The sequence below is a fragment of the Gallus gallus genome, chromosome 1, assembly GCF_016699485.2.
Source record: "Gallus gallus isolate bGalGal1 chromosome 1, bGalGal1.mat.broiler.GRCg7b, whole genome shotgun sequence".
Taxonomy (NCBI): domain Eukaryota; kingdom Metazoa; phylum Chordata; class Aves; order Galliformes; family Phasianidae; genus Gallus; species Gallus gallus.
The window spans coordinates 131426153-131440298 of NC_052532.1; the positions used below are offsets into that span (position 1 = coordinate 131426153).

General features: G+C 44.1%; 1 protein-coding gene across 3 annotated transcripts in view; it reads right to left on the minus strand.

The window, feature by feature from the left end:
* GABRA5 (gamma-aminobutyric acid type A receptor alpha5 subunit) overlaps window positions 1-221 on the minus strand; it is a 55951-nt gene extending 55730 nt beyond the window's left edge. For all 3 annotated transcript variants that reach the window (XM_046903922.1, XM_004938469.5, XM_004938468.5), the window contains exon 1: window positions 119-221. The gene's annotated coding sequence lies outside the window, so the exon portion shown is untranslated. The remainder of the gene's footprint in view (window positions 1-118) is intronic.
* Between the last annotated feature and the right edge of the window lie 13925 nt (window positions 222-14146).

Below are 14146 nucleotides of genomic sequence, written 5' to 3' on the forward strand. Positions count from 1 at the left end.
CCCGGCCCGCCCGCACCTGCCCGCACCCCGCGCCCCTTCCCCGCGTCCCCAAAGTTTGCGGCCGCCATGTGAGGGTCCGCCCGCCTCTCCCGCGCCGGACTCGGGTGCTGCCGCTTACCTGCGGGGGTCGAGGGCGAGGGGGTGGCGTCGGACCGAAAGTTGCGGCGCGGAGCGGGAGCGGCGCCGCTGCCTCTCCCGCCGCTGCCAGGCGCGGCCCCGCCGCAGCGCCGCGCCCGCGCCGCCCCCGCGCGCAGCCCGGCGGCGGGAGCGCGGTGGGTGCGCGGGGCGCGCCCGGCACCGGGGGGTCGCGGCCCGGCCCGGCCCGGCTCTGCGGGCGGTGGAGGCGTGGGCGGGGCGGGACTCCTCGTCCGCCCGCGCACACCTGGATGCGGGCGTATGGGCGTGTGGATGGGCATAGACACCGTGTGTGCATTCGTCTTCTCTGGGCAGTGCACCTGGGCTATGCCGTTCTAGGCCTGTTGACAGCACCAGTGCTACGGCGCCCTTGGGTTGGGTTTCAGGATGCCTGCGGGGACGTGGTGGTGGCTGTACGGGTCGAGGAGGGGTTCAATGCTCCAGCGCTTTGTTCAGGGGGCACTGCAGCAAGTGCGGTGCCAGGCACACGTGTGGTGCGGGTAGGAGGCGTGCTTTGGGTTATCCGAATGTTGGGCTGTACAAGTGATACACTCAGAGGGTGGTGGCGCACTGGAACAGGTTGCCCAAGGAGGCTGTGGATGCCCCATCTCTGGAGGCATTCAAGACCAGGCTGGATGTGGCTCTGGGCAGCCTGGTCTGGTGGTTGGCGACCCTGCACGTAGCAGGGGGGTTGAAACTCGATGATCATTGTGGTCCTTTCTATGATTCTATGATTCTATGATGTTGGGATGGGTATTGTGGCTACAGCACAGTCCTGACTCCTCTAGGTTCCCTGAGGTGCACTCAGCGTTTTGCCTTACCTGTGATAAATACCACGGAATCACAGAATCATTAAGGTTGGAAAAGATCGCCCAGTCCAACCAGCAGCCCACCCCCACCGTGCCCACTGACCACGTCCCTCAGTGCCACATCCACATGGTTCTCAAACACCTCCAGGGACGGTGACTGCACCACCTCCCTGGGCAGCTGTGCCACTGCCTCAGCGCCGTGGCTGTACTTGGAAATAACGCTCCAATGAGGCGATGTCCCTCTTTCAGGTAGCCCTGCAGCTCAGTGTACCTCTGGAGATCATCGAGCCCAACCCCTCTGCTGAAGCAGGTTCCCTACAGCAGGCTACACGAGTGGATGCAGAGTTGTGAACGAACCCTGCCAGAGCCCAAAACACAGCTGCGAGACGCAGCGCGGACCGACGGGAGCTTCTCCCGATATTACTGGCCGGGAGTGTTTAAAAATCAGATTTCTCACAGCGAGTCGATCTCTACCGCCAACTATTCACGTCTCCATATAGGTGACGTTGTGACAACGGTGTTCTCTCCCCACAACCCCGGGTCTCTCTGCCGCGATGGGAGCCGTGCCCTGTCCCGCGCTCCCGCAGCTCCTCGGGGCCTCACGCAAAACAAAAAAGTACCTGACAGGATTTACTTGACAGGTTTGCTACGTGCGTGCTTAACGCGCGGCAGCGCTTCTTCCCCGCCCGGCGCGGGCCGCCCCAGAGCCGCTCTCTTCCCGCGCCGCCGCCGGGGGGCAGCGCGGCTCCACCCAGCCACGGGTGCGCCGCTGGGAGACGGCCGCGAGGGGGCGCCCGCGCGCTGCTGCCAGGCTCCGGCTCCGCATGGGCCGCCCCGCCGCGTCCTTTGGGGCTCTGCTGGGAGTGACAAAGCTCCCTCGTACTTCTGTGAAGACGCGGTTAGATTCTTAGACGGTAAGATTTCTTGAGCAAGAGCTACTCTGTGTTAGAGGTTTGTGCAGCGCTTTTAGATGAGAGTCGTGCTCACAGACGATTCGCCGTGGAAGGACTGAGGCAGCGTTCTTACTTTTGCCAGGTGTGGGTGTGAAACGTGAGGAGGGCTCAGGTGAGGGACGGGTGGGGCTGGCGCTGCCAGCAGAGGCAGTGTGGGAGAAGGGGTTACCCTGAGCACTGCTTAGCTGTGATGCCGAGGCCTGGGCAGATGGACAGATCATAGAACCATAGAATAGCTCAGGTTGGAAACAGACCTTAGAGATCATCAAGTCGAACCACAACCTAGCCATACTACCCTGGCTCTAACAACCCTCCACTAAATCATGTCCCTGAGCACCACATCCCAATGTTTTTTAAACACATCCAGGGATGGTGACTCAACCACCTCCCTGGGGAGTCTATTCCAGTGCTTAACAACCCCTTCTGTAAAGAAGTGTTTCCTGATATCCAACCTAAACCTACCCTGGTGCAACCTGAGGCCATTTCCCTTCACCCTGTCACCTGTCAGCAGTGAGAAGAGACCAACCCCGCTCTGCTGTAAGCACCTTTCAGGTACTGGAAGAGAGCAATAAGGTCTCCCCTCAGCCTCCTTTTCCCCAGACTGAACAGCCACAGTTTCTTCAGTGGCTCCTTGGATAGAGAGGTGAAGGTCACGTTATGCTCACCTCTGAGCTGGACCAGTTACAGGTTCCCTGCTTTGTAACCATAGGTGTTGTGCAAACAGCACAGGTATGGCTGTACTTAAGAGGTACATAAGCTTCTGCACAGGCCTTGTGAGAGTCGGGTGTATTCGAAAGCCAAAAGTAAGTGCACAGAGAGCAGACAGAAATGAATGTTGTATTCTCTCAGTCTGGCTGCTTACTGAGCAGGGGCAGTTCATGTATCCTGAAGTTCCTAGGCAATTTTCTGTGGATCTCCCACTGCTGTAAAACTTAACTTTTAGCCATGAACTATGTGAACCATTCTTTTGCATACAGAGCAACAATAATGCAGAAGTGTTCTTCTAAACAGGTAAAATGCTTCTAGATAATGTGTTCAACTAGAGGTGCTCAGCTGCCCCTGGGCAGCCTGATCTGGCAAACGGCAGCTCTGTCCACAGCAGAGGGTTGGAATTAGGTGATCTGTAAGGTCCCTTCCAACCCGAGCCATTCTGTGATTCAATGATTATACTAAACACTGGTGACATATGCTTATATCTAAAATGTTACAGTTTTCTGTGTACACTTAGCACATTTTTTTATTGCACACAAGTGGGCATCAAATAAGAAAACTTCTGAGCTGAGGCTTTACGATGCAATAATATATAAAATATGTTTAGTTAATTTCTTCAGAATGGCTAAATTTGCTGGTAAGCGTTTCAGCTGGCTGGAGCAGTAGTTATACCTGTTCCTGAGAAATAATGTGGCAGCACTACATACGAGCATTTAAGACTCTTATCTGGTGGTTCAAGTCCATCTTTTCAGTATCACACTGCCTCTTGCATTTCTTGAAAGGACAGAGTACACCTTTAATTGTATTGAGCAAAAAACAACTCTCTCTCTATTCTTAAGCATCTAAGAAAGCGATTGATGGAGAATAACCACAATGATTTGCTCTCATACATGTGATTCATAAAGAAAGATTAATGAGGCTTAAACCAGAGGATACAAGTATACATCAATATTCTTGGGTTTATGCATATGATACTATACACGTAATTCCTTCATAGCAGGAAGGAGAGAACAAATCTTAGAAGTAACAACTTAAAAATCATTGAACTAAGATGGATGTATTGATGTTGATAAATTCTTCATTAAGCATATATTCAAGTGTATGTAATAGATGAGAGTGTTCTCATGGACAACGTAGGACTGATATAGCCTAATGTACTTAGTGATGTTAAGGACAGAGTATGTGAAGTTTAGAAATCGGTTAAATACGGCCAGTGTTGTTATGCATACATATGTATGTACATCTCTCATATTTAGGTTATAAGCTATAAATATTTATGCCTATTGATACATATTTGTACATAACAAGTCTACCTGTCATCTGGGCTTTGGCTATGTAAATGCTCAGATAAGATTGGATTAGCATGTTTTAAGTTGTTTTGATGAACTCGCATCTCTTTTGGCTGCTATAGTTACCATATTTACTGCATTTCTTCAGGTTGCTTAAAAGTGCGCTGGGCAAATTGACAGAACTCATTATCTCTGCGATCAACACAGGTATCTGTCAAAGATGCCAGCAAACATTAGTTTGCACACTTGTAAAAATTTACAAATGCTTTCAAGTTACCCTTTAATGACTCACAGTAATAATTAGCTGCCGCTACAAAAAAAAAATCCATTAATGCACACCATTTGGAAAGATGTAGACACAACTTACATTTATTTTAGGATTTGCAGTATACTGCTTTTCAGGCTGAAATTGCTGGCAGGGGTTAGGTGGGAATAAATGTTCTCAGCAGTTCCAAATCCCATTAAAGCTGACTTCTGTTATATAGATTCAAGTGCTCTAATTAATAAAATTTCAAGAAAAAAATAGCTTTTAAATGGTTCGATCTAGAATTAACATTTAGAGAAAATGGAAAGAGCTGCTAAAAAAAAAAGATGACAAATTAACCCCCAAATGCCTTGTTTTGAAAAAAGTTACTGGTGAAGATTTCACAGTGATCTACATATAACACATCAAGATGATAAATATTAATGATTGAACTATATCAAGCATATACCATACCAGGTGATGTCAGTCCTAGAACTTCGTATGAAAACCCTTCCTCAGTTGCAGTGCACTAGAATTCAGAAAGATACAATTAATAGCATATATTATATATGTCAGCCAATAAGCTGGATCTTCATGTACTATAAATTGGCATAAGTGAAGGGCAGTGAAACTATGCCCATGCATCAGCAAAGGTTATGCCTTGAGTGTGACCCAGTAATTATGAGTCACTCAATGAGTGTTTATTGGAATCTGAAGAATTAAATTTGCATGAATATTAAATAGGAACTTTTTTTTTCTCCTGGCAAATAGTGTATTCAATTAAAAATGTAGGTGGCTTGCTCACAAAACAACAGAAACAACCACAGAGCAAGCTGAAATTTGGCAATGGGTTTAGCCAAAGGGAAAGTAGAGTAAAACACTGGAACTATTTGCATTTGAGGTTTGGTATTTCTAAAGAAGTCAATAGGTATTTGGGATGGAAAAGGAGGACGTTGTCACAAAAACAGTTATGAATAGCTGTGAGGAACTGGCATCCAACCCATGCTTAAGTACATATTAACCCTTTGATATGGGGAACCATTATCTTGTTGGACATAGGAAACGTTGCACGGACTTCCTTGGTCTTTCCCGGCAAACTGTTCCACTTATACAGAAGTAGTTAAGTGTTCAGGGTTCATCTGTCTGGTGAAAATGCACACCTGCCATACCAGCCCTTGCCAAGATCAGTTTAACCTGGAGGAAAAGGAAGCACCTGACCTCCAAATTGTATAGAGAGGGCATAGAAGATCCACGCACAGTCCCAGATGCAGAGTGTTTGCCTTGACCACCTCTGCTATAGCTTTTGAAAGAAGCAAAGAGGCACGGGGACTGGAGGCACAGTGTGGCACAGGGACAGGGCTGCACATATGGGCATCAGGATCATAAAAAAGTACATCCCACCAGCACTGCACTGAGATATACGTGTAAGTCTGGTCCTGCTTTGAAGCCCACACCAACTCTATCAACTGCAAATTTCAGAGAAACAGGACTACTTGCATAAGCAAGATAAGTTGGATTTATGACCATGCTTTTCACACCTTCACCAACTGAAAATTAGTGGATTAATTTCAACTTTCCATCTACATATTTGAATGGATGGCAGACTGTGGGTCAATTGTTCACAAGCAACTCAACCTACGTGTCTAAACAGCATCACTTGTGGGTTCAGAGAGCTAACACCCACATTAATTTTAACATCTGTATGTACACATGACAGCAGCCAAAACGGGGGAACGATCAATGAGCAAATCATCTCAAGTGCTTAGGGAGGATCAAAAAAAATAGCTTCAAAGATAAAAAAAAGTGAATTAAATAAATTACAACTGCTGGAATGATTGCAGTTTGATCTACCGGTGTTTTCCCAGTTAGCTAAAAATACACAAAACAGAAACTATCAAAAATGAATCAATGATTTTGATGTAGAGAGTACTGGGACAGAATTCTGGGCATGTTCAAGACAGCAGGAGGGAATGAGTTTCAGGTGAATGATCCAAGAAAAGAGATCTCAAGCCTGTCCGTGGGTTTTCCACTTTAAATGCATTTCAGCATAAAGTGCCATCTTGTTGAAATCAAATTATGATGCTTTTATCACAGCTTTGTGAGGTCCAACATCTATGCTAACAGAAAGTGAATCATCCACTCTGCCACTGTCAGAACCCCAATAGCTAATGTCTACACTCAGAGGTGGCTGACATGGTTTTCAAGACTCTTTCATTAACACTGTACTAAAGTACTTGCTTCTTAATGTGATGATTGACATAGTCCCCCACAACATCCTTCTCTCCAAATTGGAAAGACATGGATTAGATGTGTAGACTGTTTGATGGTTGATGAACTGGTTGTGAGATTATACCCCGAGAGTGGTGGTCAGTGGCTCAGAGTCCAGATGGACATCAGTGATGAGTGGTGTCCCGAAGGGGTCAGTAGCGGGAGCAATGCTTTTTAGTATCTTCATCAGCAACACTGACAGTGGGATCAAGTGCACCCTCAGCAAGTTTTGGATGACATCAAGCTGTGTAATGCAGTCAACATGCCCAAGGGATGGGACACCATCCAGAGAGAGCTGGACAGGCTGCACAAAGGGCCCAGTGAACCTCAGGAGGTTCAACAAAGCGAAGTGCAAGGTTATACACTTGGGTCGTGGCAACCCCTTCTATCAGTACAAGCTGGGGGATGTAAGGATGGAATACAGCCCTGTTGAAAAGTGCTTGGAGGTACTGGTGGATGGCAAGCTGGACATGAGCCATCAATGTGCCCTCATAGCCTCGAAAGCCAGCTGTGTCCTGGACTGCATCAAAAGAAGCATGGCCAGCAGTAGGGCAAGGAACGTGATCCTGCCCCTCTGCTCTGCCCTAGTGTCATGGTTTTATGATTTTTGTTATCAGTATTCTACAACATAACATCATGTAGTGCACTGGGAGTCTCAGAAGAGAAGAAGTGTACTATAGTTCCCAGAAGAATTGGCTGTTGAATTTCCATTTTCCATTCAGAGGGAAAGATAAAACTGTTTGGGAATCATGAGGCTGCTATCCCTTTCTTTTTCTGCTCGTCTCTGAGGTGTGTGCTCCCTAGCCATCTTGCCTTCAGCATTAGAGTAAGGCCTTTTGGCTTGGACACTCTCTCATTTTATTTGATTTATTAGCTTCAATTCCAATTATATTGTATTATAATGTGTTATCTTGCATTCCATTATCATATTTAGTAAATTAGTTTTCTCCCTTAGCTTGTTGCTGCTGTTGTTTTCCTCCTCTGGGCCCATCTCCCTACATTTTCCCTACCCCCTTCCCCTTTCCAGGGTGTGAATCTGTGGGTTCCCCCACCCCAGCAGTCACAGAAGCAAGCTGAACTGGGCCAGAACTATGACAACTGATCAGAGCTCACCTGGGGTACTGTTTCCAGATGTGGAGTCCTCAGAGCAGGAGAGACATAGACCTGTTGGAGCATGTCCAGAGGAGAACCACAAAAATGATCCACAGAATGGAACACCTCTGCTATGAGGACAGGCTGGGAGAGCTGGGGCTGTTCAGCCTGGAGAAGAGAAGACTGCAAAGTGACCTGAGAGCAGCCTTTCAGTATCTAAAGTGGGGCTATGAGAAAGAAGGGGACAGTCTCTTTAGCAGTGTTGTGCCAGGACAAGAGGAAATGGTTTTAAACTAAACGAGGGGAGATTTAGTTTGGACATAACAAGTATTTTTTTTATAGTGATGATGCTGAGGCTCTGGAACAGGGTACCCAGAGATGTGTTGGAAGCACTGTTGTTGGAGACATTCAAGGCCCAGCTGGGCAGGGCTCTGAGTAACTTGATCTATCTGTGGGTGTCCCTGTTCACTGCAGGGGAGTTGGACTAGATTGACCCTCGTGTCCCTTCCAACTCAAACAATTCTATGATTCTATGATAAGTCAGTTATTCTGGCAGCTGACTATTAACTGTGTGTCCTATTTCATGGATGATCAACTTGGGCTGCCCAAGGCTTATAGAGCAAAGCTAAGCAGTTGCTGTGATAGACGAAGTCAGTGAGAGCTGCAGTTTCTCAGCACCTCCTGCAACAAGGCAGTGCAGTCTCCAGCAATGTGCACAGGGTTGCAAGCCATGAATTTTAATCCTTGCTCTGCCACTAATTCACCATGTAGCTTCAGGCAAGTCCCTATCTCTTCAGCTGTAAAATGTGAATAATAACAGTGGTCTCCTATCTTTCAATAAACTCATCTGTGTTCTTGAGGCATGCAAATACTACAGTGATGAGTGGCCCAGAAAAGACCAGGAAAACACGAATAACTCTGTATTTATTGCAGGCTTTGGGTATGCAGCAAATAAAGCACTACTGGCTGGTGAAGATTACTTTTCTAAGTAGCTGCTTATTCAGTAGGTGCTGTGTAATCAGTGCTTACTTATCCTGTGTAATGAATGATAAAGTCTTCTCTGGAAAAAAAAGAACAAATGGAAGAAAGAAAGAAAGAAAGAAAGGAAGGAAGGAAGGAAGGAAGGAAGGAAGGAAGGAAGGAAGGAAGGAAGGAAGAGAAAGAAAGGAAGGAAGGGAGGGAGGAAGGGAGGAAGGGAGGAAGGAAGCTAAACAGAAGACAAAGCATTTGGAAAAAAATCTAAATACTGATGTACACAGGAAAGCACAATTAGAATTTCATCATCCATTCAGATTACAGTGTTCTCTGACATTGAAGCACTTGATTTTGGCAGCCATCAGAACATACTTCTAAGGGAAATGTCTGCTGTACAGGCATGCGATTAGGTCTGTAACTTGCACCTTGCCATAAGAGCTTTGCTCAGAAATAGCATTTCAGTTATGCACATGTATCCATTCTTCATGTGCCATTATTTTTGTCTAGAAAACAAGAAAAACAAATTTGCCTTTCTTTTTTCTTTCTTCCTAATGTCTGTTCTGATAACACAATCACACTTCTGTTCTGATATTGCATTTTTCTGGGTTCTCAGATCACTTGCAGGATAGGAAACCTATTCAATTTCTTCTCACAGTGGCTCTGTCTTTGAATACAAAGGGCTCCTCTTCTGACAAACTGATTTTTTTTTCCTATTAAAAATAGCAAGGAAAGCAGTGAAATCTACTGTACCCAATGGTTTGCTAACACTTTGAGTCAAACTTTATTAGAGTAGTCTCAGCATGTTTATCTTTCAATTTAACTGCCTATTAGACCACTGCTATCACATCTGTGAAAAGCATGTGCAATATACAAAACAAGCTGCCAAATGTCCCTTCACAATTACATCGTTCAGAGATCTGAATTGTCATTCTCTGTTTTGTGTTTGTGTATACGATGTGTCATTGCAGCATTCCCCTGACAGGGCTCATTTGAGCATAGTCAGAGTTGTGCTTACTTTTCTATACATGAGGCGATCTGAGCTATGCCAAGACAGAACTCGCACAGATTTGTTGGGCTTATGTCTGCCCCATTTGGTGATGCTAGATTTAAAATTTAGTCTTATCAAATTAGAACTGTGCTATCTGAAATAGTCTTGACATAAAGGGGAATCATCTGCTGCATAATACCTACAGCCTTTCAATGCGACTAATAAAGGAGCATGTTTTATTGAATTCTAACTCCACATATTTCTAGACATTCACTTGATATTCTTATCTGCAATATCTGAGAGCTATTTGAGATAATAGGAATATACTACATAAAATAAAACTATATATGACCTCAAAGAACACTTTAAAAGGGTATCTTTAAAGCTTTTCTTCTTTCTACTTATACTGAGAGTCTTCATGAGCAAATATTCTGAAGCAAATATTTTCCATAAATGTCTCTTTTCACACCCTGATCTTATGGACTGTGCATGTGATTCTTTCTGGGCACATCAATTTGTAGCAACTGATCCCATATGCAAAGTTAGTGCTCTGATTAACTTGCTAGAAAGATGTTTGCAATGCTACCCTTCAGGTTCCTACTTTCCACTTTATAAATGGCGCTACCAGCGACATGAAGGATACAAACAACAGGCACAAAATTAGTGTCAGGGATGGCTGTTACCTCTCATCACTTATGAATTAAACATCTGCTGTCTCAAACTGAAAACGTTTTAAGAGTAGTTTGCATATGAAAAGATTGACTGTAGAAGAGATTTCAGTGAAGAAATCTCTAGCTTGCTCTGAACACAGCAGCCTTGCCACTCATTGAAAGACTGCCAGAGGTACATATGCCTTTGCTTTGCTGTCTGACAGAACCTGATGGCCTACATTTCTTTTAATATCTTCTGTTTAGTGTTTTCTGTTGGCTGAGTCTACATCTTCAGCGACACCGAGATATTAAAAAACAGAGGAATGTAAGTAGAGTAGGAATCATCCAAATTTGAAGTTTCATGTGGGTTCTGACACGACAGAGAAGTCAGCAGAAAATGTCCATTCCCTTTAGCCACTTATGATGCTCAATGGAAAAAGCCTCTTACCATGATCTTCCAGGAAAAACAGAGCCACTGGAACACTGCTGCTGTTGTGAAGTAAGGGACAAAGATGATTGCAATACGCAAAACTTCAGCAAGGGCCATGCTAAGCAAAAGGAATTCAGTGCTAGAATATATCAAAATGATTGCAACCTGACTGTAGTTGGAATTAAACATAAAACTCATATCTTCCTGGAACACCACCCTGATGCTTGCAATCAAAAACAATCTGAAACACTGATGTCTGTTTCTTGGTGTCAGGGAAAGAGATTAAGGGGAAAGAGGGATCACTGCCATCTTTCATATTGCAGAATGTACTTTGAAAAGGTCACAGCAAGACGAGAGAAACACCTGAATGGAGGGATGATGGACCATAAATCACCACTGTGGGGCTGGTTGCAGTGTAGAGCTGTGAGCAAGTACCGCAAGCATGCTCATAATAAAAACGATGCCTAAACCCAGCTTAATCTGCAGTGGCAAGCAGCGGCTGTGCAATAGCGGCATTTTCATTTAACCCTATAACTATAGCTGCAACTGCACACGCTACAATTAAAGCTTGGATGTTACTGTGGCAAGGAGCTGAAGCTGTAGGTCTTATGTTTTTGCTGAGATGCATCAGAGTTGAGGTTAACTGGATGCACTCAGGTGATAGTGTGGAAACCTGAGCAAAGTGCCTAATGTAGAAGGTTGAACCATTCAGATTTCCTGTCTTTGAAAAAAAAAAAAGAAAAAAACAGGTATAGCTGCTGTAGCATGGCTTTTAGGCCTTCAGATGCTTGCATTAATAATAGAAGTCTTCCCTGCCATTTTCTGTTGCATGTAGACACTCTGTGATGTTGGTCACTTTGGCTTGGGCAGTTGCCAGGGTGGGTCATTTTGGTTCAGTCTTTTATTTTATTTTCCATTTTCCTCTCAGTCTTTCCTTATATGTATTTCCCCAGTGGCTGAAAGATTAATGATTAACCTCCAATTAGGGAGGAACAAGAAGATGGCTGCAGCATTTTTTATTTATTATTATTTTTCTTAGCTGAAAATTGAATTATTGAATCCCTATTTAAAACCCTTCTAATAAAAATGTCAGTTATCATGAACAAAATGTTCTTTAATACCAGTACAAAGATAACAGGTACAGCAGAACAGCAGAAGAAGGAAAAAAGCAAACTGAAGTATAGAATTGTGCATATCTACACATGGAAATACATAAGTACATTACAAAAATGAATGGATTAATCGTCAGTGCACTCAGTGATATGGTAAAGTCTTTCTATGTGATAGAAGATAAATATTAGCAAGGTGCCTTGATGGGGCCAAAAATTTAAGTTGCCCTAGGTGTTAAATAAATGCTTCTCTTTGTGAAATCTTTTGACTTCTGCTAATGAAGATATGAAATAAAAGCCCTGAAATATCTCTTGCTGACCATGTTACAAAGTTTTCCTGCTATTTAATTCTAGGGGAAATGATTCAGTCCCCTAGTTGATGGTGCATCAAGGTCTCAAAGGTCATTGGCGTTCCCCACAGTTCATACTAACCAACTCCAGAAGGTAAATGCTACTATCCAGTACCACAGTATGGTGGGGTCCTTTCCAGAGGAGAAACACAGTAAATCTGTCCATACATTGAATTTTTTTAGCAGAATAGCTCTTGTTAAGCCACAGTACCCATCTTAAGCCGTCACTGCACTCTCCTCCCATGATGACCCTCATGAACGGTGGGCCTAAGAAGACTTTTTTTGGCCCATTCTGTTCCTTTGAGCTGCACAGATGAGACCTGACCCAAATTCTCTTCTCTTGCGATATCATTAGCTCCCAGTCCTGTCTCACCGCAGTTCCCAATACAAAAATGGCCAGAGTGCTCAAGCACTCCCTGAGTTTTCTGTATCTTCCCAACTATACACCCTTCTAATCACTGAGATATCAGGCAGCAGTTCAGGGCTTAGTGCCAGATCTGAGTCAGGTTTCAGCAGGGAAGCCATGCCATAGTTCCAACAGGAACGTCTGTGTCCTCCTACTTTCTTCCAAAGTGGAGTTGTGTGTTTTGCTGTGGGCTGTGTCTGTTTGTATGACCTTCACACTCCTGGCCTACCCTCCAGGATGGGACAACAAGGCCAAGACAGTGCAGCATCTGGCACATACCTGCTGGGCCAGACAGAGCTCCAGAGTTCCCATGGGCTGCACAGCCTACCACAATCTCCAGAGCAGTAATGTTCACACAAGGCGCAATATGGCCTGTAGTTCCACTTAACCATCGTAACAGAAAAATGTAGAGAAAGTTGTTACTCAGAACAGTTTTTTCTTTTTCTTAGAGTTATTACTTTGTAATTATTGCTCTAAGTAAACTGTGTGTGAAAGAGCCAATGAAAGCAGATTAGGAATAAAATATGACTAAAAAATATTGATTTATATTGCTAGCTGAATTAATCTTTTCAGAAAGGAAACTGGAAAAGACACCAGAACATGGCACAGTGGAATGTAGAAACTGTCAGCTCCGCAGGCTCCTCTTTCAGTCTAGCATCAATTGCGGTGGACCTGTAGCAATTTCACTTAATATTGAAGGGATCGTATAAAGGAAGGAATAAACGTTGACGTTTTGTTCAATTTGCTACCGTTTTAAAGAATGAGATTTTAAACTTTCTGAAAGTTATTAGATTGTATGCACGGAATGAAAATCAAGAAAATTTGTAAAGCATAATATGACACTGATTTCTAAAGCAAAAAAGAAATTGGATCTAAGGTTCAGCGAACTATGTCTTATTTTCATTATGGACATTCCTACTGAGAGATTTGGCTAAGATTTAAAGCTGCTGCTAAATATACAGACGCCCAGTGAAATGGCAAATCTCTGTACAGCTATAAGCATGTAAGAGAGGAACACTCTATATCCTATCCAGTGACTTCCCACAGAAACTTATACCCTGTGCTGCTGGGGTTCCATGTGCCAAAGGGGTTCAGGGAGTGGTGGAAGGAAAAAAGAAGGAGGCGGGTAGTTTGGGAGTAATAAGAACGTCTCTGGGGGCAGAGAAATTACTGCGTTATTTGCTCAGTGACCACTTCATGGTCACCCAACTATCAGTAGAAAGTCAGTTCCTCCGTAGCTCCTAAATCTCAGCTCAAAGTTCATCCATATTTAATCATGTATAATACATCTATAAAAAAGAGTTATGTGTGCCAAAAGGAAGAGCATCAGAATGTCTGAAGTACTCTGAAATGGATGTCTGATTGATTTATTTTGGTGAAAGCATTCTTGAACGTAGAGCTGCTTTCATGGGGGGTAAATACCACCAGTGTCTACTGGATGTTAGAATGAAGTAGTGGGTTTGAGGAGACTCACGTTCTCTGCCTTATCTACCAGGGAAACCTGACAACCTGGACTCATGGCATGGCATCAACAAATGGCTTAATCCCAAGGTGTTTGCCTCTTATTCCTTAAGTGAGATTTTTGAATGGAGACAAATACCTACTTTCTTCTTTGAGGTTTCACACACCTCAGTATTATGCTGTCTAATATATGTACATGCAACATTTGAGAACTAGAAAGAAAAATGCTAAATGTAGTTTAAAACTACATTAAATCCTTTTAGCCATTTTGGTCAC